The 26,253-nt window shown below is 47.7% G+C and overlaps 1 protein-coding gene across 37 annotated transcripts in view; it reads right to left on the bottom strand.

The window, feature by feature from the left end:
• Positions 1-26,253, bottom strand: part of INPP4A (inositol polyphosphate-4-phosphatase type I A) — a 997,999-nt gene that overhangs the window by 69,529 nt on the left and 902,217 nt on the right. The window lies entirely within an intron of this gene.

Raw genomic sequence — 26,253 nt, 5'->3', positions numbered from 1 at the left:
CTACCACGAATCCTGGGTAACATCTGTGGTCGGCAAGACGGGAATGTGGAAGTATGCGTCCTGCAAGTCCAACAATACCATCCAGTCTCCTGGGTCCAGGGCAGATAAGATCTGAGCCAATGTCAGAATCTTGAACTTCTCCTTTTTGAGGAAGAGGTTAAGGGACAAAAGATCTAAGTTAGGACGAGGGCCCTTGTCCTTCCTTGGCACCAGAATGTAGCAGGAATAACAACCCCGTCCTACTTCTGATGCAGGGACCCTCGCTATAGCTTCTTTGGCCAAAAGAGATTTGACTTCTTCATGGAGAAGTGCCATATGATCATCCGACATGTGGTCGAATGAAGATGGCATGGCTGGAGGAGAAGACTCGAAAGGGAGGGAGTAGTCCTTCCGAACAATCTGGAGGACCCACCTGTCCGTGGTAATGGATTCTCAGTGGGGCAAATGATGGCGAATCCAATGGACTAGGAAGGTTTGGAGGCCGAGGAAGGAGGGGTGGGGGTGGACTGGGCGAACCACTGGCTCCCTGATCCCCGAGATCGTGGGATCCCATGCTGTACAGCATGCGCGGGTCGATGGCTCTGTGGAAAAGGATGCGGTTGGGTGTCCCTTCCGAAGCCACGAAAGGGGCAAGAGGACAGATTGGTGGAGTCATGGGGCAGGTGCGAGGCCAAGGGACTGAGCCTTGGCTTGGGAATCCTTAAAGCGCTCAAGCGCCAATTCCGCCTTGTCTCCGAAGAGGCAGGTGCCAACAAAGGGCACGTCCATCAACATTTGCTGGACATCCCCGGAGAAGCCAGATGTTCTCAGCCAGACATGAGGTCTTAATGCTACTGTCGATGCAACCTATCTGCCTAGAGAGTCGGTCATATCCAGTCCACAGCCAATTATGAACTTGGCTGCATCTCTCCCATCTGCTAGCGCTTGGGAGAGGACAGTCCGGGCCTCCTCCGGAACTGTAGGCTGCAAATGCGCAACCATATCCCAGAGAGTATGGGAATAGCGGCCCAAAAGGTATGTGGTGTTCACGGACTGCAGGTCTAGACTGGCCGAAGAAAACATTTTCTTCCCCAAATTATACATTCTTTTTGGTTCCCTATCGTGGGGGGGCGGTAGGGAATGTGCCAAAAGAAGAAGAAAAGGAAGCCTGGATCACAAGGCTCTCAAGCATGGGGTGTTGGGTGAGGAATTTCGGGTCTGTTGGCGCAGGAGCCCCTGTGGTGGGCCTGGACCAAGTACCAAAAGGACGTCCGTCAGTGCCTCATTAAAAGGGAGAAGGGGTTCTGATGTGGAAGACCCCGGCTGAAACAAGTCGGTTAGGATATTAGGCCTAACCTCCACAGAAGGTAGCTCGAGGTACAAGACCTCAGCCACCCTTCTCAATTCCATGGAGTACGTGGTGCCCTCCTCCGTAGCCACGGTAGGGGGGGAGAGCATATCAGTGTCCGGGGAGGTGATTAGCCCATTGGCATTACCCAAATCCTCCACCCAGTCCATTTGGGGGTCAAGCTGGTTTTCTAAAGGGTCCACCGGCCCCTCTAAAGTCTCCATATACACATACCCATAAGTATAAGGGTCTGGGTCAACCATGGGCCCAGAAGAGCCCATAAAGAATGGAATTGGCGTTGAGCGACGTCGTTCCGGCTCCGGGTCATCAGCATGAGAATAGGGTTGATGTTGATTGTGGGCCCAACCGACGTAGGAAGCGTCGACGTCTGTCCCGACACCAGGGAAGGTCGCTGTGTGAAGACCGGCATCAAGGCGGATCTGAGATTGGATCTGGAGGAGCCCTCTGGAGTCGTGGTGGAAGCCGACAACTTCGAACCTGAGGGGGCCCTCTCCAACTCACCTGTGCCCGGGGGCGCCGAGGGTGGGTCGGTCTGCCCAAAAATGAGGCGCATTGCCTCATAAAACTCTTAGCTGGGAAAGGGTGGCTCCAGCTCCCGGGAAGTCGGGAAAGTGCGGGGTACACTCAGATGGAGGCTCCAAGGATGGAGGCCTAGATCGTCGATGCTCTTCCCGCACCACATCATCCGAGCGACGGGGTGAAGTCAAAGAACGTTTGTTCTTCTTCGACTCCTTTTTCTTATGACCCGAATGTCCCGATGACTTTGAAGATGAAGAGTGGTGGTGACTCAGCTGCCGGTCTCGAGACCTTCCCCTCTCAGGAGTTGAGTGTCGGGCTGCCATTAGCTTTAGGAGCCGCTCCCTCAAAGCTTACGGATTCATGGCCCGATACTCGGAGCACAACTTCGGGTCATGATCGCGCTCCAGACACCAAAGACACACGAGATGCAGATCCGTCACCAACATCATTCGGTGACAGGAGTCGCAGGGCTTAAAACCGGTCCTGCTGGACATCCCTCGACGCATCCAGGACCTCGTCAAAAATCATCGATACAAATGTGTAGTAATCAAAAAGTGGTGACTGGGGTAGCTTTTCTCCAGACCTGCGGGTAGGCTGGCGCAGAAAGAAAAGAACTGACGTGAGCGTGCCGGAGTAGCCCCTATATATGACCGCAACGTCATCACGGCGAGCACGACGCCACTGACGCCCACAGAGTCAACTGATGCCACCTAACGGCGCGCAGAGGTACTGCTCGAAGAAAAAAGTCTCCGGATCCAGTCTAACGCCTGGGGAAATTCAAAAGGTAAGGAATCTGCAACTAGAAGTCTCTATCAGATACTAAAGATTTGTGAGATTTGCTCAAATAAAATATTAATAAAGTCTCTGCATCATTGATGGCAGCCCATGTTTTCAACGTGGTCTCAGGTTGGCTTCTCAGCACAGATTATTTACTTAGTAACAAATGTAAGTGGAGCTAAAACAACACAGTCCCTCCAGTGTACTTTGTCCATTTGCTTAGTCAGTGATCAGTGTGGGTCATTTTTTTGCAGTTCTGATCACTATCGTTTTACTGTGTTTTAGGAGACGAGAGTGTGTATTCCAGCACCGCAGGCATTGGTGTTGATAGGATGTGATATATTATGGTTTGTGTCACGATTACTGCCTAAAAAGGTGATTTTTCTCCAAGAATAATTTGGCGATCCTACTACAGTTGCAGATCTGTTCAGGCTGTACCTTCATCACTCCAAGTTTAAGTTGCGGTGTTATGTGACCTGCGTGCCCCATTCAAGATTTGCTTGTGTCTCCTATCACATGACCAAGGCATGGTCACTCATCAGGTTACACTGCCCTTTGGTTTCTCAGCATGCTGTTCTTTGCCTTCTCCCCCAGTAACCAAATAGGCAGCGGCCTCCTCGACCACCCACTTGGTCCAGGCTATTTAGCGCAGCTGTTTACATTGCCAAATGTCTGCATAACATGTGCAGCAGCTCAGCTGAAAAAAGAAGCATCTGAAAACAACACCCTCTTTGCCAACCAGTTAAATACATTGCAACACCTACAAACCTACTTTTCTTTTAAAGAAAATTCTACTTGGTTGTCAGGTCAGCAGCATCACCTCACCGTTTCTAGCTTGTTGAAATGAAAAAGTAGTATTTTTTTCCTGCGTATAGAGTTTACTTCTGGCTAAAAAATGCAAGCAGTTTATACATAATTCATCATTTCTAAAATCAAAGGCTGGCTGTGCATACTTAAATTGTCCTTAAATATATTGGGGGTCATTACGACATCGGCGGTCTTTTCCCAAGACCGATGAGGTATCGCCATGCTGAAGACCGCCAGTGGTGCAGGCCGCCATTCTTTTTCGTACGGAAAGCCGCCAGCAGCCATACTGGCGGACAGCGGGAAAGTGGAGGTTGCTCAACTTCCACCGCCACGTCAACAGAACACCGCCCACTGAATCACGTCCCATGATTCAGTGTTGCGGTGTTCTGGTGACGGTGTTCTGGTGGCAGAGCTGCCCCCATGGATCCCGTACCCTCCCGGAGGATCAATGGACAAGGTAAGTTGATCGTCCGTTAGGGAAGAGGGTGGGGGGGTGTTGTGTGTTGTGTTCGTGCATGGGGGTGTGCGTGTAAGAGAGTGTAGAGGGGGTGAGTGAGTGAGTGTATGCGTGCAGGGGGTGCTGTGTGTATGGGAAATGTGTGCGGGTCAGACGGTGTGCATGTCTGTTTGTATGTGTGCGGGTATGTGTTGTCGGGGTGTATGTGTGCGTGTAGGGGTGTGTATATGTGCATGTTGGGTGTGTGTGCGTGTAGGGGTGTGTATATGTGCATGTTCGGGGTCGGGGTGGGGAGGAGGGTTGTGCCACCTTTGGGGGGTGGGGGAGAAGATTCGTGGGGGGCAGCAGGGGGTGGGGAGACCCCTATCAGTGCCAGGGAAGGTATTCCCTGGCACTGATAGTGCCTACCGCCATGGATCTCATGGCGGTTCCCAACCACCCGAGATCCATGGCAGTATGCAGGGTCCTGATACCGTCGGCGGTCTAGTGACGACCGCCGGGCTGGAGACCGCAATCTCCAGCCCAGCGGTCTTCACCGCCATGGCAGTCGGAATGGTGAAGTAGCACCGCCGCGGTCATAATTCCATTTTTTTTCGCTGGTCTGTTTGCGGTCTTACCGCCGCTTTACCACCGACCGTCAGGGTCGTAATGACCCCCATTGTCTGAAATATCGGAAATATCGGAAACCTATAAAGGTGAAGGAGAAATTGGATTTAAAGTTATTTGCATGTGTGACAGAGTCTACTTCATAGTTCTCATATTGCAAGAGAGGCTTCTTCCACCTTTGAAATACCTTTACTAACTGTAATTTTTTGGATGAACCGACAAACATATTGTTCGGTTTATACAGCTTTAAAACACTAACATATTGCAATGACATATTTTACTTTTTTCAAAATAGAGTTTTATGTTGTCTTTTCCGAACCTTTAAGCTGCATATTTTTATAGTTCTCATTTGGGTATACATTTGTTTTAAATTTAATGGGATCTTGGCTTTCAGTACCTTTTTCACAGGTTTGCAAATACATTATTTTTCTAGGTTTAAGACATAAGATTCATTTTTGCCATGCATCCACTAACTCACTTGGTGATTTTTCTTTCTTTCTATTTTTTTGTTGTTAATTCATAAACTTGTTTGAGGCAACCTAAACTTTTTTTGTGTTCTAGGTTGTCACAGCAAAGGAGCTTTTCTTGCAGCCATAGCAGGTAACGTGCTGCCGATATTTTTTTCTTGAATGAAACTGCAAAATCGTCCTTTTGACACGCTCCTAGTCTACATCTAAATTAGTCCTAAGCCCTCTTCTATCACATCTTCTTTCCAAGCATGCCCAATTAAGTTTCTCAATGCCTACTTATCTGCTTTGATTGCAAGGCTTAGCCATAAGCAAAAACCTTTTGATCTACTCGAACCTGCCCTTTAACAGACTGTCTTGTGAAGATCCACTGGTAAGCACACTTGACTTTCGGCATTGTTAATGTGCTCTGTATTGCTTGAGATTTTCAGCACTCCACGAGCCCAAAGACGTGAGAGATCCAGAGAGAGGAACCACAAGCCTTCGTGTTCACATGAAAGATCTTTATCCAAAGAGAGGAACCACAAGCCTTCACGTTCATTCTCTAAATCAAGAAGATATAATGGACATCCTTACTACATTGTTGGCATGTAATTAACACAAATTCATGATCGGTTTTACTGGTCCTCATTTGTAGCACTGAACGGTGGGATGTGTTGATGGCTCATTGGCTTATAGACTTAAGCACCTACACACAAGATGGATTTTGGAATTGTGAATTGATTTTTAAAATTTCGCATTAGGGGCTATAGGACATTGTTCATAATGATCTGAACTTGCCCATTACTCTATGCGATGTGGCGGCGAGGTTGCTGCTCCGGTAATTGCTGGAGCCGAGCGTCTACTTTTGTGTGCACTGTTTCACACAGTAATGCCTTTAGCATGAGGCGCAGACCAGTGAGCTTGGCTCTTCTATCTGGGTGACTACTGCATGCACCCTGACTGACAGGGCAGCCCCGCTTTCAGAGCATGTTAGGTGGCTCAATGAGCTCAAGCTCACTGCTCACCACTAGGGTGTTCTTAAGGTCATAAGCTGCTTGCAGAGAGTTGAGAGTTGTGCTGCATTCCAAGTGACCTAATTTGCCTGATGTGCACAGAAATACCAGTGAGGTTTTAAAATAAATCTTTTATCATGTTCTCATGAGGGTGTGTTGATTTAAAACAACGCCCAGGCTTTAAGTTTTGCCTGCACAGTACTTATGCTGTACTACTTTAGTTTTTCCTTCGCTCTTTACCTTATCTCCCTATAGCTGCACTCATTTTAAGCATACTTGTCTGGTGCATTTCTTTTCTTTGTCCTCTGTCCTTTACCTAATCTCCTCACATTATATTACCACCAGTTACTGCACAATATATTGGCTTTCTCAATAAACAAGTCATATCACTCTTATTGAGTTTCATTACTTACATTGTACAACTGCTCACCAAGCTAAATCTTACAACGACAACAAACAATTATCAATAATCACATAGGATAAAACAGAAGTCCTCATCCTCGGCTCCACACCTTCCACCTGGAATATGTCCCAGTGGACCACCGCCCTAGGAAACGCCCAAACCCACCGACCACGCCTGCAACCTCGGCATCATCTTAGACTCATTGCTCTCAATGGGCCAACAGGTGAGCGCAGTCTCATTGGGTTGATTACACACCCTGTGCATGCTCTGAAAAATCTACAAGTGGATCCCCACCAAAGCCAGAAGGACAGTAATCCAGGCCCTTGTCAGCAGCCGCCTCGACTACGACAATGCACTCTACGCCGGAACCACTGCCAAGACCCCAAAAATACTACAAAGCAACAAGAACACCTCCACCCGTCTCATCAAGAACGTATCACAACACAGCCACAACTCTGCCCTTCTAAGAGACCTACACTGGCTGCCTATCCACAAGAGAATCACCTTCAAGCTCTGACCCATGCCTACAAGGCCCTACATGACGCCGGACCAGCCTACCTCAACCACAGACTCTCCTGCTACACTCCCCCCAGACAACTCTGCTCCGCCGACCAGGCCCTTGCCAACGTTCCCTGCATCCGGAAAACCACAGCTGCAGGAAGATCCTTCTCCCACATCGCTGCCAAGACCTGGAACACCCTCCCCATCCACCTCAGGCAATCTCCCACCCTGTCTCAGTTCAGGAAGGACCTCAAGACCTGGCTCTTTGACTGCTCCTCAGTACCCTCCCACCTCCTACCTCCCCCTCCCCCCCCCCCCTTGAGACTCTCATGGGTGAGTAGCCGCGCTTTACAAATACCTGATTGATTGATTGAGGCGAAACCCAATGCATTTACCAATGCTTGCTCTTATTTGGTGTAAATCCGTTCAGTAGTTTAAGAGAAATGAAAGAAATCCAAATTTGTATGTCTAGGGTCGCAACAACTTTGCAAATACTCCCGATCTTGTGCAGAAAGTTTGTTGGCTGTCAACACTTCAACCTGAAGCCGAGTCCCAAAAGAAATCACCTCAAAAAAAGAAACAGGACAGAGCACTATTACCCTAACCTTGGTCCAGGGGTCCCCGTGGGACGCCTGCAGGGCTAAAAAGCATTTTTTTTTTTTAAACAAAAATTTGCAGCATAATTCACAAGTTTTGCTGTGGATTTAAAAAAAACCAAAAAAAAAACCTGCACAGTCTCCCACACTTGCTTTTTATTTTGCCCCTGCGTGGGCCAGGTCCCACGGGCATTTCAAAAATAAAGGAGGAGGGCACAGAGGGACCCCCCCCTCCTATGGCTTATTCAAGCCCTGGGGACTACCACCTCCATGGGGCTGAATATTATTGTATCGGGGGCACATGGCCCCCCCAAAGGCACCACCACCTCCCCAGGGCAAGAAATACAAAGTGAATAGAGGGGCTCAGCAGACCTCCCAGGCCCCGGGGATCACCACCTCCCAAGGGCTACAATTTTGTAATGGGTGGGGGGGCTGCATGATCGCCCGAGAACCACCACCTCTCCGAGGTAGAAAAGAAGAAAAATCAATAGGGGGCAGTGTGGACCCCCCCCAAGCTCCAGGGACCACCACCTCCTCAGGACCACAATAATGTAGTATGTAGGGGGGGAGCGTGCAGACCCCTGTCGAGCCCCAGGGACCACCACCTCTCTGAAACAAAATGTTGAAAATTTGTTGGGGGCCGTGTGGACCCCCGCCCCACACCAATCCCCAGGACCGCTACCTCCCCGGGGCTACAATATCAAATGAGGAGGAGGTCTGTGTGGATCCCCAGCCCTCAGGACCACCACCTCTCTGGGGCAACATTGAAAAGATGGAGGCCCCCCTCGTGGAGCTATACATGGCCCTGGGGACCAACACCCCCCATGGCTGGCTCCCCAGGTGCCCACCCTCGGTACGTAGCTGTTTGCTTTTGCTTGGCGGAGGCCGACAGCTCTGGCCAACCAAAAGCAAACACTCCGCTTTCAGCAAGCGGGAGCTTAAAAAATGCTCCCACTTCTTAAAAGCAGAGATTTCATCTTATTCCCTGCCCGCTAATATGCAGGCAGGGAAAGAGATGAAAATATTGCTTCTGCACGCAGGGAGCTGCTACTTGCAGCAGCTCCCTGCGTGCAGGAGCAATGCCGGCTCCCACAGGAGACGAAAACCTAGGAGACCGCGGGGGCCTTTAGGCTCCCCGCTGTTCCTTTCTTAAAAATAAAAAAACAGAGGCACTTGCTTCTGTTAAGTACAAATAACCCAAGAGTATTTTCTATGCTGTTCCGCCAAGTTGAACTAACTTATGAATGTAGGAAGCTGGCTCTGTTTATACTATATCAAAATGAGACATAATGTGCACAGAGTCCAGGGGTGCCCCAAGAGGCTTGACAGAGGCAATAATAGATAATACTAATGCGGTTGAGCAGTTAGGCTTATCAGAGGGAAGTGTTAAGCATTTGTTGTACACACACAAGCAATAAGTGAAAACACACACTCAATGACTTAACTCCCAACCAATACGTTTTTATATAGGAAAATATTCTTTACTTAATTTATTCTAGAACCACAAGATTTATTTAGCAGGTAAGTACATTAAATGGAAGGTACTTCGCACAGTAATATTTGGAACTTTGAATTAAATCAACAATGTACACAGTTTTCTTTAAAAGGGCAAAAAAACATTTTAAAAGTGGACACTGCAATTTTTAACAGTTCCTGAGGGAGGTAAGTAAAGTAAAGTTTTTGAGGTAAGTAACAAACTTACAGGTTCAATCTCCAGGGCATAGGTAGCCCACCGTTGGGGATTCAAGATAACCCCAAACACCCAGCACCAGCAACACAGGGCCATTTAGGTGCAGTGGTCAACAGGAGCCAAAATAACGTGGAACCCTATGGAGACAGGGGGTACTCCGGTTACAGTCTGCTTGCAGGTAAGTACCCGCGTTGTTGGAGGGCAGACCAGGGGGGTTTGGAGGACTACTGGACGGGCCCCAGGTAGGCACAAAAACCACACCCTAAGCGGCACGTGTGTGGTCGGGTGCAGTGTGGAAACAGGGCGTCAGGTTTTCAATAGAACTCTATGGAAGGATCAGGGGGTCACTTAGGCGCTGTAGGCAGGGCACGAGGGGCCTCTCGGGCAAGCCACCGACTGGGCAAGGGTGAGGGCTGCCCGCTGGTTGTTGCTGCACCGGTGGTCGCTTTCTCTCAGGCCTGGGGGCTGCGGGTGCAGTGCTTCTCCAGGCGACAGATATCTTCGTCCTGGGCAGTCGTGGTCAGGGGGTCCTCGGGATTCCCTCTACAGGCGTTGTTGTGGGGATGTAGAGAGGTCAGCCCAGGGTGGACACAGCATCCGAGTCGTCTGGGGAATCCTCTCTGGCTAATTGGTTTCTCTGGACACAGCCCGGGGGCGTCGGGTGCAGAGTAATTGGACTCACGCTTCTGGAGTGAGGTGAGAGTCCCTTTAAAGATGGTTTCTTGGCCTTCTTTTTGGAGACGTCCGCTGTCCACAGGAGTTTCTTGGTCCTCAGTGAGGGAGGCAGTCCCCTGTAGGCTTTTCAGGGGTCGCTGGTCCTGCAGAACGCGTTGCTTCTTTTCTTGCAGCTTTTTGAAGCAGGAGATGGGCCGGTAAGGCTGGGGCCGAGTCATTTGGTGTCAGCTCAGCAGTCCTTCTTTCTTGAGGTCGTCAGGAATCTAAAGAACTGGGTTCAGGGTTGACCCTAAACACTAAATTTAGGGGTGAGTTAGGGTCAGAGGACAGTAGCCAGTGGCTACTGTCCCTGAGGGTGGCTACACTGTCCTTGTGCCCACTTCCTCTGGGGAGGGGGCACAGCCCTATCCCTAATGGTCCTAATCCTCCAAAGCAAGATGGAGGATTTCTCAAGGAGGGGGTCACTTCAGCTTTGGACACCTTAGCGGGTGGTCCTGGCTGAGGTGGTGACTCCACCTTGCTTTTTTCATTATCCCTCTGGAGTTGCTGCCAAAAGTGGGGACTTGTCCGGAGGGCGGGCATCTCCACTAGCTGGAGTGCCCTGGGGCATTGTAACACCAGGCGTGAGCCTTTGAGGCTCACCGCCAGGTGTTACAGTTCCTACACGGGGAGGTGTAACGCACCTCCACCCAGGACAGGCTTTCTTTCTGACCACAGAGTGCACAAAGGCACTCACTCCATGTGGTCAAACTCGCCTGGAAGTGGTAGGCTGGCATAGGCCGGTCGGCCTTACACTAGCAGTTGGGCTAACATACAGGGGGCATCTCTAAGATGCCCTCTGTGTGCATTTTTCAATACATCCCACACTGGCACTAGTGTGGGTTTATTGTGCTGAGAAGTCTGATACCAAACTTCACAGTATTCAGTGTAGCCATTATGGTGCTGTGGAGTTCGTAATGACAAACTCCCAGACCATATACTCAGTATGGCTACCCTGCACCTACAATGTCTAAGAATTGACTTAGACACTGTAGGGGCTTAGTGCTCATGCAGCTATGCCCTCACCTGTGGTATAGTACACCCTGCCTTAGGGCTGTAATGCCGGCTAGAGGGGTGACTTACCTATGACACAGGCAGTGGTTTGTGGGCATGGCACACTGAGGGGAGTGTCATGTTGAATTTGTCTTTTCTCCCCACTACCACACACAAGCTGCAAAGCAGTGGCATGTACTGAGTGTGGGGTCCCTGAATGTGGCATAATACATGCTGAAAGCCCTTAAGGACCTTCCCTGGCCACAGGGCCCTTGGTACCAGGGGTACCTTTTACAAGGGACTTAACTGTGTGGCAGGGCTGTGCCAATTGTGGAAACAAAGGTACACTTTTAGGGAAAGAACACTGGTGCTGGGGCCTGCTTAGCAGGGTCTCAGCACACTTCCAATCAAAGCTGGCATCAACACTAGGCAAAAAGTGGGGGGTGACCATGCCAATAGTGGCATTTTCCTACAATTAAGCTGCACTAGGAACACTCACAATGGCAAAGCTAGAGACACGCAACATCACTGGAGAAATTACCTCGGCGTCCTTTAAGGAGCTGTTGTGAAGGAGATGCATTATACATATATTCAACAAGGTGGCATTTACTAATTAGCCAGTAGAAGGTACTCAAGTTGGATAGGCATTCTGCACATAATGCTGGGCTCTTCTTGGAAAAATACACAGGGCAGGATTCATTCTGGCACGATGCTCATTTCACAGAAATAAAACATCAATAGGAAGCATTTACAGATATAAACAAAGCAGCTGCTCAAGTTGAAGCTTCACTTCTGTTAAGTACTAATCATCCAAATGTTTTGTGTATGGTGAAGGCAAAACAGGTGTTTTTTCTCTGCATTTCGACCTTGAAAAGTTATCTGTAAACCTTGGTGGAGGTGTTTGCAACCCTGCTGTGCACAGCCGAAGGCTGTGTGTAGTGTGGGCTTGAGTGGTTACAGGGTGTTGGCTGCAGGCAAAGCCCTGCAGCCAACCCACACCGCCCAAGGCCTAAGGCTGTGTGAGGCCACAAAGGGGTTGGCCACAAAGCCTGGCCACAGGCGGGGCCCTGTGGCCAACCCATGCCACATACGGCCAAAAGCTGTGCATGGTGCAGGGTTAGATGGTTAAAGGGGGGTGGCTGCAGATCCTGGCCACAGGCCAGTCCCTGTGGCCAACCTTCGCCACACACTACCTAAGGAAGTGTGCGAAAGTGCTTTGATTAACTTACAGTAATTAAAATTACTTTACATTAAAACAACATAGAAATTCACTGAAAAGAAACAAAGGTTACAGTGATGTTATAGTTAGGAAATAGAATTTAAAAAAAAGTAGAAATTCATGTAAAAAAAATAAATCAAAGGTTACAGGGATGTTATAGTTAGGCTCAGATTTTAAATGGACAAAACCACAGAAATTCAGCTGCTATAGTTAGAATTATTAAGTAACTATAACTCGTGCCCTAAGGTAACTATAACTTGAACCCTTGCCATCCACTGCTAATTACCCAGATATTACATCAGTCGTGACATCTTCTATGACATCATTGATAATATCACTGTAACATTTGCAGTAAAATTATTGATGAGAAAACTGCATGGTGGGGGCAAGTTATTGTTACTTGAGATGGCATTACTGATATCATAAATGATCTCATAGAAGATGTCATGGATAATGCCATGTGTGAGGTCATAAGCAGAGCATAGCTGGAGTATAAGTTATAGTTAGCCCTGCTAACAATAACCAGTACATTTCTCTGTATTTGTTTAGTTAAAAATATTAATTTTGTCACTAACAAATTCATGTAAATATAAAATTACTTTAACATTTGTTTTGTTCAGTGAATTTCTAAGTTTTGATTTAAAATAAAACAGACCTTTTTATCACACCTAACTATAGGACTACTTTAACCTTTATTATTTTTTCCACTGGAAAAAAAACACATATATATATATATACATATACATATATATATCTATCTATATATATATCTATATATATATATCTATATATATATATACACACACACATACACACACACTTAAAAAACCAAAGGTTACAAAACCAGAGAAATTCAGCAGTTAGAGTTATTTCAAGTAACTATAACTCGCGGCCTAAGGTAACTATAACTTGCGCCCCCACCATGCACGTTTTTTTCTTCAATAATTTGACTGCTAATGTTTCACTGATATTTATAATGACGTTATAAAAGTTGTCATGTTATGTTTGCTGTAATGTCTGGGGTAATTAGTAGTGCATGGTGAGGGCATGAGTTATAGTTATCTTAGTCCTTGACCTTGCTCCCCATTGGAATAGTCTAGCCCGAACTGCCAGGCTGGGTCCTCCCTGGACCGGAAACAAGCAACCTGGGACCGGTTTCAGGGTATCACCCCTTATCATCCAGGCTATCTTGAATCCAGTGGCGCAGTGAACAAGGGAACCATGTGGACTGTTCCCATGTGGAGCAGGATCAAGTCTGATTTGCATATGGCGGGGTCCAAACTGGAATGGCATAGCAGGCAAAAAAACAATGGATTTAACCCAGATCAGTGACTAGGGGTGAATGTTTGATTTGTTCAGCATTATGTTCATCATCTGTTGGTTTTGACAATGCCTGCAGCTCACTCACCTTGTGGGAAGATGTAATGGCCGCAAGAAAGGCTGTTTTTAAACTGAGAAGCCTGCAAGGACATTTGTGGAGAGGTTTGAAAAGAGTGCACATCAGAAATATTGAAACCAAATTCAAATCCCATTGGGGCATAATGAATGGGGATGGAGGAAACATATGTGTAAGCCCTTTAAGGAACAAAGAATGTTGATCAGGCACCTCAAAAAGGCAGAAATAGCAGACAAATAACTTTTGAGAGTGCCCATAGTAGAGCCCTGCTGTGCAAAAGAAAGGAAAAACAAAATAACCTCAGAGAGAGGGGCAGGAAGGGGCTCAACAGACTTGTCTGTGAACCATGCCACAAATTTCTTCCAATGACAGGCATATACTGTTTTGATGGCTGCCAAGATTACCTTACAGACTTCAGGCAGAAGGTCAAAAGCTGTCAACTGTTGCCTCTCAATCTCCACGCAAGAAGGCAGAGAGTGGACATTTTCGTGTAAAGAACAGAAGATCCTCCCGAGGGGGCGGTCTGATCGGAGGAGCGATCAACATGCTAAGCAGCTTGGGATAATAGACTCTCTGTGCCTCGTTCAGAACCACAAGGATTGATTAGGCCATTCTTGATCTTCTTGAGAACTCTGGGCACAAGTGGTATGGGTGGAGAGGCATACAAGAGGCCTGACTTCCAATCGAGATGAAAAGCATCTCTGAGCAATTGCTGCCTAGGAAGTTCCAACGCGCAAACGTGCTGACATTGCATGTTCTCTGCAGAGGCAAACAAATCTAACCAATGCTCTCCCAACTGCTGAAAGAATCCTTGTGCCGCCTCAGTCTGGAAACGCCATTCGTGATCCGGTAGACATTTCTGGTTGAGTTTGTCTGCTGTAGCATTCAGAGAGCTTGCCCTATGTTGAACCACCAGTGATGACCCTGCTTTTCCAGCCATGTCACAGTTGCAGAGCCTACTCACAAAGGGTCCAGGACCCCACCCTGTTTGTTGCAGTACCACATGGTGGTGTCCGTGAACACCTTCACCATCTTCCCCTTGACAGAGGGAAGAAATGCCTTCAATGCTATCCAGATCGCACGGAGCGGACGTGGAGCCCAGACCCTGCGGAGACCAGATGCCTCTGATCTCCACCTCTCCCAGATGGCCGCCCCTTCCCAGAAGTGGCACGTCTGTCACTACTGTCAGATCTGGCTGGGGAATGGAGAGGGAACTGACTCTGGCCCAATCGTGGTTCGTTAACCACCAATGCAGATCTTGGGCAGTTCACTCTGAAATCTGGACTTTGTCAGAGAGATTCCCCTGATGCTGCACCCACTGGAACTTCAGGTCCCACTGCACAGCCCGCATATAACATGTGGCATGTGCCACCAGCAGGATGCAGGAGGCCATAAGGCCCAGGAACCTCAGAGTCATTCTACCAAAATTCAGGATAGAAGCTGAAACATCTGTATCATAGCCTAAATATCCTGGACTTGCTGCTCGGGAGGATAAGCCAGAAACTGCTCAGTGTCCAGAACAGCTCCGATGAAAGGGGGCATCTGAGAGGGAGTCAGGTGTGACTTTGGCACGTTTATAGTGAACCCCAGCGAATGCAGGAGGTCCACCGTAGTATGGAGGTGGGAGACAAAAGCCTGGGGCATGCTTGCCTTCAACAGCCAGTCGTTGAGATGGGGGAAGACTGAAACCCCTGATCTGTACAGATGAGCTGTGACCACTGCCATCACCTCTTTGAACACTCGAGAAGCGCTGGTAAGGCCAAAGGGGAAGGGGGTTAACAGAAAGTGCTTGTTGCTTACCGTGAACTGCAAGTAACGTCTGTGGGCAGGCAGGATGGGAATATGGAAATAAGTGTCCTACAAGTCCCACGTTACCATTCAGCCTCCTGGGTCCAGGGCATATAAAACCTGAGCCAGAGTGAGCATTTCGAACTTCTCCATTTTGAGGAAGAGATTGAGGGATTGAAGGTCTAGGATAAGGTTAAGGTCCTTGTCCTTTTTGGACACCAGAAAGTAGAGGGAATAGCAACCACAACCTACATCTGGCACAGGCACCCTCTCTAAGGTTACCTTGGCCAAGAGAGCTGTAACTTCCTCACAGAGAAGGAACAAGTGATCCTCTATCATCTGACCATATGATGGTGGCATGAATAGAGGGGAAGCATTGAAGGGAAGGGATTAGCCCCCTCATACTATCTGCAAAATCTACCTGACGTGATGCATTGCCAGCGGATTAGGTGGTGGCCTCTGACTGGCCATTCATGGGGAGTCAGGCTTAGAGGCTGCTGTGAGGGGGGGGCATTGTTTGGCTAGACCACTGGCTCCATGACCCATGAGGTTGGTGGATCTCACACCCTCGGCCACGCAGAGGCTGGGCAGCTAGCCAGAAATGGACGTGGTTGAAGACCCCTTCTACAGCCACAAAAGGAGCGAAAGGCAGACTGAGGGGGATGAGGGGCCACCACGAGGCCCAAGGACCTGGCCGTAGCACAAGAATCCTTCAAGCGCTCGAACGCCGGGTCTGCCTTGTCTCCCAAGAGATGGGTACCCTCAAAGGGCATGTCCATTAAAGTAGCCTGGACATCCCCTGAAAAGCCAGACATCTTCAAACAGGAATGGCGCTTAAGGCCCACTGGCAACAAAACCGCTCTGCCTATTGAGTCGGTCATGCCCAGTCCACAATGGATGGACGGATGGTGAACTTTGCAGCGTCTATCCCATTGGCAACTGCCCGAGAGAGTACAGCCCCCTCCAGGTCCTGTGGCAGCACTTGCGCAACCATATCCCACAGTGTGTGGGAATAACAGCCCAAAAGGCGTGCAGTGTTTACGGACTGCAATGCTATGCTGGTGGAAGAAAAAAATCTTCTTCCCAAGTGTATGCAGCCTTTTGGATTCCCTATCTGGGGGTGCGGAAGGGAACATGCCCTGGGAAGTGGAGGCTTGGATGACCAAGTTCTCAGGGGTGGGGTGTTGCGTCAGAAAGCTTGGGTCCTCCGGAGCAGGGCAATGGTGGTGGGCAATTGTCTTGTTCACAGGAGCCTATGTGCTGGGTTTGGACCATGTACCCATTAGGGCAACCATAAGGGCTTCATTAAAGGGGTGCATGGGTGCTCAGGAGTAAACCCCAGGCTGCAGCACCTCTGTCAGGGGGTTAGTCCAGACTACCACCGAAGGCAAGTTAAGGTCCAAGGCCTCAGCTGCTCTTCTCACCACCACTGAATAAGATGCTCCCTCCTCTGTAAAAGTACACAAAAGGAGAGCACTGTTAGTGTTGCTAGCCCACACCGCCTCCCTAAAGAAACTGTATAATCACTAAAGGTGTGGGGTAGTCGGAACTGAAGGTAAGACTAGGTCAGTCTTTTTTCAGTGGTATTAGTAAGGTCGCTTTAGATCCTCAGGTAGGGAAGTCATAGTTGGAAAATGTCCAAGCTAGGGGGTGCTGTGTTGTCCTACATGAAGAAATAGTGGCTTATTTATTTATGTATTATTATTTACCACAGGCCTACCCCACCGTGAACTACCCGTTCAGGTAGGCCATACATTTCTTACCTTGAGCACCCCACTTACTGTGTGTGCTCCGACCCTGACGAATGCCCCTGACCTACCAGCACCTAGTGAGGGCAGAAACATGTTGGTCATCCATCTTTCTTTTTAGACTCCAAGAGACATTACTCTCCAACGAGCCTTTCCCCCTTGGTTTTAGTCTTACCAGCATGCACCTCTATTAAAACCAGCAGTAGCTACTGGTGACATGTTTGGTAATTTTATTATTCACCCCTTCTGGATCAATATAACTATCCAGTCAGCTTAATTTCAGCACTCCCTCTGGTTCTTTTAACCAAGAGGTTGAGTCCGCCCAAGTAGTACCATCTCACTTGGGTGGGGCTAGGTGGTCATATGATGAAGCAAGACACTATTATGTGTGTGAGACCACCTAGTCCACAAGGGAAATCCCCCTTCCCCCTGTAGGACAACACAGCACCCCCTAGCTTGGACATTTTCCAACTATGACTTCCCTACCTGAGGATCTAAAGCGACCTTACTAATACCACTGAAAAAAGACTGACCTAGTCTTACCTTCAGTTCCGACTACCCCACACCTTTAGTGATTATACAGCTCCCTCCTCTGTAGCCACGGTAGGAGGAGAAAACATGCCAGTATATGGAGAAGTACCCAATCCGCTGACCTCACCCAAGACTGTACTCCAGTCCACAGGGTCTTGGAGCTGGTATTCTAAAGAATCCAGCTACCCCTCCCATTCCTCACTGTAACCTAGCCCATAAGAAAGGGGCTCAGGATCCGATATATAGCTAGCAAGTTTCCTGTCAGAGTTGGCAATAAGAATGGGGGTGCAGCCAGCATCGGGACTAGCATCGGGGAAGGTCAGGGTGGTACAACCAATGCCGGACTGTATCCAGGACTGGATCCATGGGTGGTCCTTGGCACCGAGGCTGAAGCTGCCAACGTGGAACTTGAAGGGGCCCGAAGGCATTCTAGCAGAATCAGGCTGCCCAAAAAGTTCACCAATAGCCTCATAAATTTCTTGAAGTTGGGCAGGGGTCCTCCGCCTCCCAGAAACTCGGACAGGTGTGAAGTCCTTTCAGGTGCAGGTTCCTCGGAGGACTAGAGTGCCAATGCTCCCTTGTCTCGTTGGCCGATAGACGAGGAGAAGTCAAAGAACACTTTGACTTCTTGCTTTACTTTTTGTGCCTGGACTTACCCGAATGCCCGAGAAACTGGAGAGGGACGACGATGATGGAAGACTGAGTCATTACTACTGGAGTCCATAAAGAAATCTGAAACAGTGACACTAAATTATAACCAGATTTAAACTGTGGGTGGTTTCACTGCACTTCAGAAAAAAATCAAGACACAAGCATTTTTTTTTACCATAGCAACATTAGAACATTGTAAATAGAAGGATTAAAAAGACTTTAGGTGTAAATGTCTTGTAATATACATTTATATATGTATGTATTTACGTTATATATGTTTTTTGTATGGTTCTAGCCCTGAAGAAGTCAGTGAGGACGAAACGCTTTGGCTATGGCTAGTTTGATCATCACATGAATATATTTATGGACAATGAGCGTCATGAATAAATAAAGATTTTTCTATGAAGATTTGACTGGTGAAATATTAAAACATATGGCATCTCACAAGGATATGTGATACACAAGAAAATTCTCTCTCATAACATTGAATACAGATGAGTGCGGAACTCTTCGTTTATTTTTTTACCTGCCCTTTGGCGAGAGTATCACATTAAGATGTGGCTTCTTTTAACTCCTTCTTCTGGTAGAAAACATATAACACTAATTGTTACAGATTTCAACAGAAATCATGTCCAAGAATTCTGAAGTAGTTTTGTGACTAATAACCCCAAGACAGGGATTCAATTTACAACATCCAAGAGACTGGGTGGCTTCTGGTTCCATACAGAAAAAAGTTATAAAAAAACATAACTTTAATCTATAAGACAGTATGGCAACACTTCAGCTTATCTCAACAAGCAGTGGCAAAGAAAATAAGTCTCAGAAGTGTAACCTATTTGTTTTGCTAATGCTTGTTTGTGTTAACATTGACGTCAACCATTCAAATTGGTTCAATAAAACATTACACATGCGTGCAAAGATGGTTACCACAGATGCATGCACAACCGCGATAGCCATCGTTAAATGCATTTTGCAATATTTTACACATTCAGTAATGAACTTGGTAGATGCATATGCATCCTTGGTTGCTATCGTTGAATGCATTTTTAACATTTTAACAAACCGAAAGGTCGGCGTGTGAAGAGGGGTTGGATAGATGGGCAGCAGCTCGGAGGGAGGGGCTTGGAGCAACAGAGGATAGGTGGAAGGCAATATTTGAAAAAAGAACGGACAAAATGGGGGAAGTAGAAAGCAACATGGAGAGGAAGTGGGGAGAGGCAAAGTGAAGGAGGCAGCAGAAAACAGCAGGGAAAGCATATGCACTCCCATGGAGTGTTTATAGAAAAAAAATATATATAGTTTCCTGAAAGCACGCAGTGGATGAAGGTCAATTAATCTGCACATTCAGACAGAAATAGGTGTCCCAGGTGGGACAAAAGAAGAATCAGAGAAAAAGCTACTGAATTATGTGCAGACAACCTAGGTAGATAACAGAGCCACCCATTCATGAACACGGGGCTGGCCCAAAGCCCACTTTTTGTATTTTTGAAACAAAAAGGGTGGCCAACATCAGCTAATGCTTGCTGTAGCAGAGACCTAAAAAAAGGCCAATCCTTTTTAACCCTCTCAAAACTCTTACTTCCAAAGAAATATCTTAAAGGAAAGCTGAGAGAGGCCTTTATATTCCAACTATTTAAATACCTTAGAATGGCTAGTAAGGCTTTCCTTCTTGCTGGCATTTCAGGGCTTAATGCCAGAAAGAGGAAAATGCAATAGAACTTCTATGCAACAATTTTCTAGTAGATTGCACTCATCTCTCGCCTTTCTAATCTTCACAATAATCATCAACACATTGCCTCCAGTGTCCTCCCCAGGCCGAACTTCTCATCTTGGAAGTCAACACGTTCACTTCATGAAAAGCCACTTTCTGATGGAAACTTCTTCCTGCAGATTCCTCACCTTAAGAATATCCCCAGACACCAAACTGGATCCAGAAATCTTTCAATCAAGAGATCTCTCGTACCGCCAGGTAACAACATGCAACTCTCGTCACAATTTTGCCTGACCAGGAAATGGTGACACAGATTTCCATAGGACACCACCAGGCACAACGGTGCCAGTTTTCCCTTACCCTATAAATGACAATCTAGAGCTGTTCTTTAATTTTTTCACCAAATTATTGATAGTTTCTAGCTTGTTCTACACACTAGGTGAAATGTCAGCTCCTAAGGTTTCAGGGATCAAACCCTGTTGACAAAGTTGATGCAAGCAGATGTCCCTGTCTGACTCCCATGACATCTACAAGCGGTGCCTGGGTTCTAATCACATTAACTCGACATGCAAATCTGTAACTTCATGCACAAAAGGGCCATCAGAGAGTGGAAACTTCTTGTTTGACTCCAGCCGATGGGGAGAACTCTGAACTGTGCCTTTCAGGAGACTTACATGAGAGAGGGAAAACGGAGTAACCCTTCAAAGGATTTTCTCGCATGAAACATAACACCATAAAAATAGAAATCCCCTTCTTCACTGCTGAAGAAACAGTCCTAATCGTGGGACCATCTGGAGAGTCATTTGCCACCCCCAACTCCGTTCTCTTCCTCTCATTCCTTTGAGCCAAATCTGGTTCTTAAATAGTTTAGAATGATGTTTCAAACTCCATGCACAATTTGGCTCAGGTTTAGGCATTTCAGGAAGCCATGTTGGATATTTTCTGAGCAATGTCCAGCTCCTAATGGTGGGCCATTCTCTTGGGGTCCAACAAATTTGATGGCTCAGGCACTCCCTGATTTCATACCTTCACAGGCTCCATCCGTCATCAGCTTCTGTGAAAACTGACTTGATCTAAGATGCCAGTGGCACTGGCATGAACATCACTTTAAATGCCATCTCTGACCATGCTCTCTGAGGTGCGCTCACTACCACCTCAGCCCTTAAAGTAGGGGAAAAGCTTTCAGGCAGCTTTTACTGATCCTTTACGTTTAGCATATCAATTATGCTTACACTGGGCGCTGAAACAAGTCTATCTATTCGTGCCAGGCTCCAGACAGAAAACCTTTCAAGACTTGTTTGCCAGAAGTTCTCCGCTTTGCATTTTTAATCGCTCAGCATTAGTTGGTAGTTTACTGTGAAAGGGTACATGACTGTATTGTCTGCCTTATTGTGCTTTCCTGACTAGTCTTCCTTTTTCAGATTGCCCATGGTGGAGAGTTTCTTGAAAAGCTTGCTGAATACATTTCCATCAATGCTGTATGTAGTTCTGCAGTAGGACTCACAACCTGATTTATATTAAGGTGGGATTCACGCTATTCTGCCACAGGGATGGAGTAAATTACTACATTACCTATAGTGGAGAGGCCGCCCACCTAAGTTATAAATGATCACCAAGCAGGGGGTAATTTATAACGGCACTTGCATGAAACGTTGTCACTGCGGTTCCTGTTAATGATTTGTACTGTTTGATGCAGGACTGCATCGGAAGGACGCGGCCCTGCAGCTAACCGTATTCTATTTTTCTTTTCAGTAGAAAAAGGAAAAAATAATGCTCCCCTCGCCATGGGAAGCTTCTCTCATGGCAAGGGAAGGATTAGAATGATTTTACCGTTCCTCACTGTTTTACATGGTGGAAAGAAACAATAAAAATGACTACATGTCCCCTCACCTAAATTGGGTTGGATGAACACAACCATTTCTCCAACAGCCCTTACTCCCCAGGGCCGTCAGAGACGTTTGGCCACAGCAGAGGCAGAACAGTCTCCACCATGGCCAAACTTAAGGGCTACCACAGTTAAATGTGGCTGGTGGACCGGTATACTGGAAGGGAGGTGTAGGAAAGTAGCCTCTTTTTTTAGAATGGTTACCCCCACTTTTTGCCTGCTGTCAGTGTGTTTTGACTGTGTTCACTGGGATCCTGCTAACCAGGGCCCCAGTGACTGTGCTCTCTCCCTCTAAATATGGTTGTTTGGGACATCATACCCCCACATGTGGCATACTGGTGCCCCCATATAAGTCCCTAGCATATGGCACCCAGGGTATTGGGGCACCAGGGGTCCCCTATGGGCAGCAGCATGTATTATGCCACTCATGGGAGCCCATGCATAACGTATTTGCAGGCCTGCCACTGCATCCTGCGTGAAAAGGTGCATGCACCCTTTCACTGCAGGTCACTGCACCAGGTCACTGCAAGTCAACCCCATGGCAGACCCTCCTATTCCAGAGGGAAGGGTGCAAGTACCTGTGTGTGAGGGTACCCCTGCATGAGCAGAGGTGCCCTCACAAACTCCAGCTCCATTTTACGTATGTCCAGCTACATAATGGTAACTCCGAACCTGAGCATGTTTGGTATCAAACATGTTGGAATCATACCCCAAAACTGTTGCCAGTATTGGTTGTATGATTCCATGCACTCTGAGCGCTCCTTAGAGGACCCTCAGCTTTGTTCCTCCCAGTTTGCAGGGTTTTCCTGGGAAGCCCACGCTGCTGCCATCCTACAGACGGGTTTCTGCCCTCCTGCTGCTTGACCAGCTGAAGCCCAGGAAGGCAGAACAAAGGATTTCCTTTGGGAGGGGGAGGCAACATCCTCTCCCTTTGGAAATAGGTGTTACATAGCTTCGGAGGGGTAGCCTCCCCAAGCCACTGGTATGCTTTGTAGGGCACATTTGGTGTCCTCCTTGCATAAACCAGTCTGCATCGGTTCAAGGACCTCCAATCCCTGCTCTGGTGCGAAACTGGACAATGGAAAGGGGAGTAACCACTCCCCTGTCCATCACCACCCTAGTGGTGGTGCCCAGAGCTCCTCCAGGTGGGCACTCGATTCTGCCATCTTGAATCCAAGGTGGACAGAGGCCCCTGGGAGCATCTGAGTGGCCAGGTTAGGCAGGTGACATCACAGTTCCCTCCTGATAGGTGGTCACCTTACTGGGTGACCAATTCCCCATCCAGGGCTTTTTAGGGTCTTCCTCTTGGGTGAGTCCTCAGATTCAACGTGCAAGATTCCAGCAGGACACCTCTGCATTGTTTACTTTGACCTCTGGCCACTGGAACCGCAACTGGACTTCACAGGAACCTTCAATCCGCAGCTACAGCGATGACTCTGCTCTGCAACATTATTTCCTCGTCTCCTTCCAGAAACTGCAACATTTCCCCGGCTATGCATGCTCTGAGGGCGGAAAGTCTTCAGTCTGCACCAAGAAGCAAGAAGGAGCTGCGTGGATCTTGCATCACATGTGGGTGTTTGGAGTGGTCCCCTTGGTCCACTCTACTGCTTGCCAACTTAGGAGATGGTAAGCCCTTGCCTCTTAATGCAGGACAGTACCACCGTGCACCGCATCTCTTGCAGCTACCAAGGCTTGTTGACATCTCCTCCACGGGATCTTCGGGCTACGTGTAGCCCAAGCACTCTTCCCTGCGACGCACAGCCCTCTGACTGCTTCTTCTGCGACATGGGACTCCTTCTAAGGTGTGCTACGTGTGCCTCACCTCGACTCCTGTGTTTGCTGCCTGTGGGGGCTGCCTTCTCTTCCTGTGACTTTCCTCACTGCTGAGGGTCACCCGGACTCCCCTCCACAGGTCGAGTCCCCCTGGACCTTGCTGGTCCCCAGCAGCTCTGCATTTCTTCAACCACGACATTTGCATTTGCCAAGGTTTGTTAAAATAATAATAATAATAAATTGTATTTGTATATCGCTTACTACCCCTGACGAGACATCGAAGCACTTTGCTGCAAGTAGCACGCTACTCGGGAGCCAAATTAGTGGTCAGTCAACTGGTTATTGGGGTTAGGGTTACTGGTGGTTTTTCCACACCACTGACTGTCCTTCTACTGGCAAGGGACGTCGTCTGCATCACTCCAGGAACTCTTCAGCTGCTCCAGGGCTGCATTGTTCACTGTCTTCGTCCACCGTCTACCTGGTCCTGCATCCGCAGACATGTGGGTAGTCCTGCCACCACCGGACTCTCCAACGTGAACTGAACTTGGTCCCCTTCTTTTCCAGGTCTTCCTCTTTGAGGATCCACGTTTGGTTTCTTGCAGTCTTGTCTGAGTCTTGCATTATCCTCTTCTGAAGTCCTTTTGGTGGGTTTGGGGAGAACCAGGTACTTACCTCTCTTCTCCTGGTCGCTGGGGGGCACTCTAATACTTACCTTGTGGGTTTCCTTGTTCCTCCAGCTCCCCTCTACCGATTCCACTTCCTTGGGTGGGGGCCCGACTTTCGCATTCCACTTTGTAAGTTTATGGTTTGACCCCCCTGCCATTAGAATTATCTGTGGCTTTCAGTTTTCTATTGCATTTTATGCAAATTCCTGACTGCTATTGTACATATAATAGTGTGTTTTACTTACCTCCAGCTGGGGTATTGCCTATATAGTATTTTAGTGTTTGTGCCACCAAAATAAAGTACCTTTATTTTTGTAACACTGTGTGGTTCTTTCGTGTGTGAGTGCTGTGTGACTACGGTGGTACTGCATAAGCTTTGCATGTCTCCAAGATAAGTTTTGGTTGCTCATCCACAGCTACCTCTAGAGAGCCTGGCTTCTTAGACACTGACTACAACTCACCAATAAAGGGATACATGGACCTGGTATAGAGTGATAACACCATAGGTGCTCACCACACACCAGGCCAGCTTCCTATAGGAGGGAACTCCATTGCTGTTGGGACTGAGTACCCACTGCCAGTATAGTAATCTGACCCATATAGTTCACATTTCCTAACGGCCTCCTCATCCTCCCAAGGAGGAGACGCAGTTCCACAGACTGGACCCAAGAGGAGCGGTCTCCCACTACATAATTCAGGTGGGAAAGTATTGGGTGGGTGACCAGCTGTTTGTTAGTTTTGCCGAGCCTAGGAAGGATAAAGTGATGACCCAGCACACCTTTTCGTAATGAGTCACTCTTTGCATCAAGATCTGTTATACCTTGACCAAGAAAGAACTTTCAATTGCCATTCATGCACTTTCTACAAGGGCAAAGGTAGCTTCTACTGCCCTGACCAAGGGCACCCAGTTAGATGATACTTGCCAGGCAACCACTTGTTTTACGTTGTATATGTTCAAGAACCATCACTGCCTGACAGCTCAGAGGCAGAGTGACAGATACTTTGCTTGGGCTGTGTTGCATGATTTTTTGATTAATTGCACTCACTCCTGCCTCCAGGTGGATACTGCTTTGAGAAACATTCGTAAGGGAAGCTACAGGAAGCAAAGTCTAGAACAATAATGTAAGGTATAGTATCCACCAGAAATATTGTACCTGGATGTAAGAAACCTTTCCGTCTGGCACCCACCTTGCAAGCATCAAAGCCTTTTCTCTACTTCATCCTGAAGTTGTCAGCAGGTGTCCTGGTTAGGACTCACAGCTTGAAAAATCTTTCTTGTGTACTTCTTCCACATATTGTAGATTGTAAACATTATGAGAAGCTAGTGTATGATAGCCACTGCTGTAAAAATACAAAAATCTGCTTCATGATGTCAGAGCAGTGAGGAACATGTTCCAGCCACCTCTACTGGGCCTGCATCAAGGTGCACTCGAGACTGGAAGTGGAAGGCCCCACCCCATCCACAGAGGCAGGCAATTGAATGTCTATAACTAGCCCCACACACTATGCTGTTCATCCTCCATCACCTGGGGTATTTGCCCAAGCACCAGAGCGTTTTTCAGAGGCTCTTTTACTCCATTAATCTGCAAATGTTTCAGGTCCCTCTGCCTCACCCTCTCCTGAACAGACTAAACCCCAACTCATAGTGTATGGGAGGCAGTCAGGACTAGGTCATCACTGCTAGGTCCTGAGATAAATGCTCAAGGTCTCTAGAACAGCTCCAACCCGAACAATGTAGGCCAAACGTGGTATTTTCCCATGACTGATCTTTTGGGACTCCAGAACTCCACAGCACCAGGCACCACAGAAGAACCTTGAGCTGAAAGTACAGACAAGCGTTGGCTCCTGGCCAGCTACACCTCTTGGTAGTCACATTTAACCAGTCTGATACCCAGTCACAGATTGCACTGCTATGTAAATGTTTTGATGATGGTAAAGCTGGACCTCTGCACAAACAGTATGAAATTGTAATTGGCATTCCTCACATTTCAAAATCTCTTCCAATAAAACTGC

This window comes from Pleurodeles waltl, chromosome 8 (genome assembly GCF_031143425.1).
Source record: "Pleurodeles waltl isolate 20211129_DDA chromosome 8, aPleWal1.hap1.20221129, whole genome shotgun sequence".
NCBI classification, from domain to species: Eukaryota; Metazoa; Chordata; class Amphibia; order Caudata; family Salamandridae; genus Pleurodeles; species Pleurodeles waltl.
This window is presented reverse-complemented; position numbering and strand designations above follow the sequence as displayed.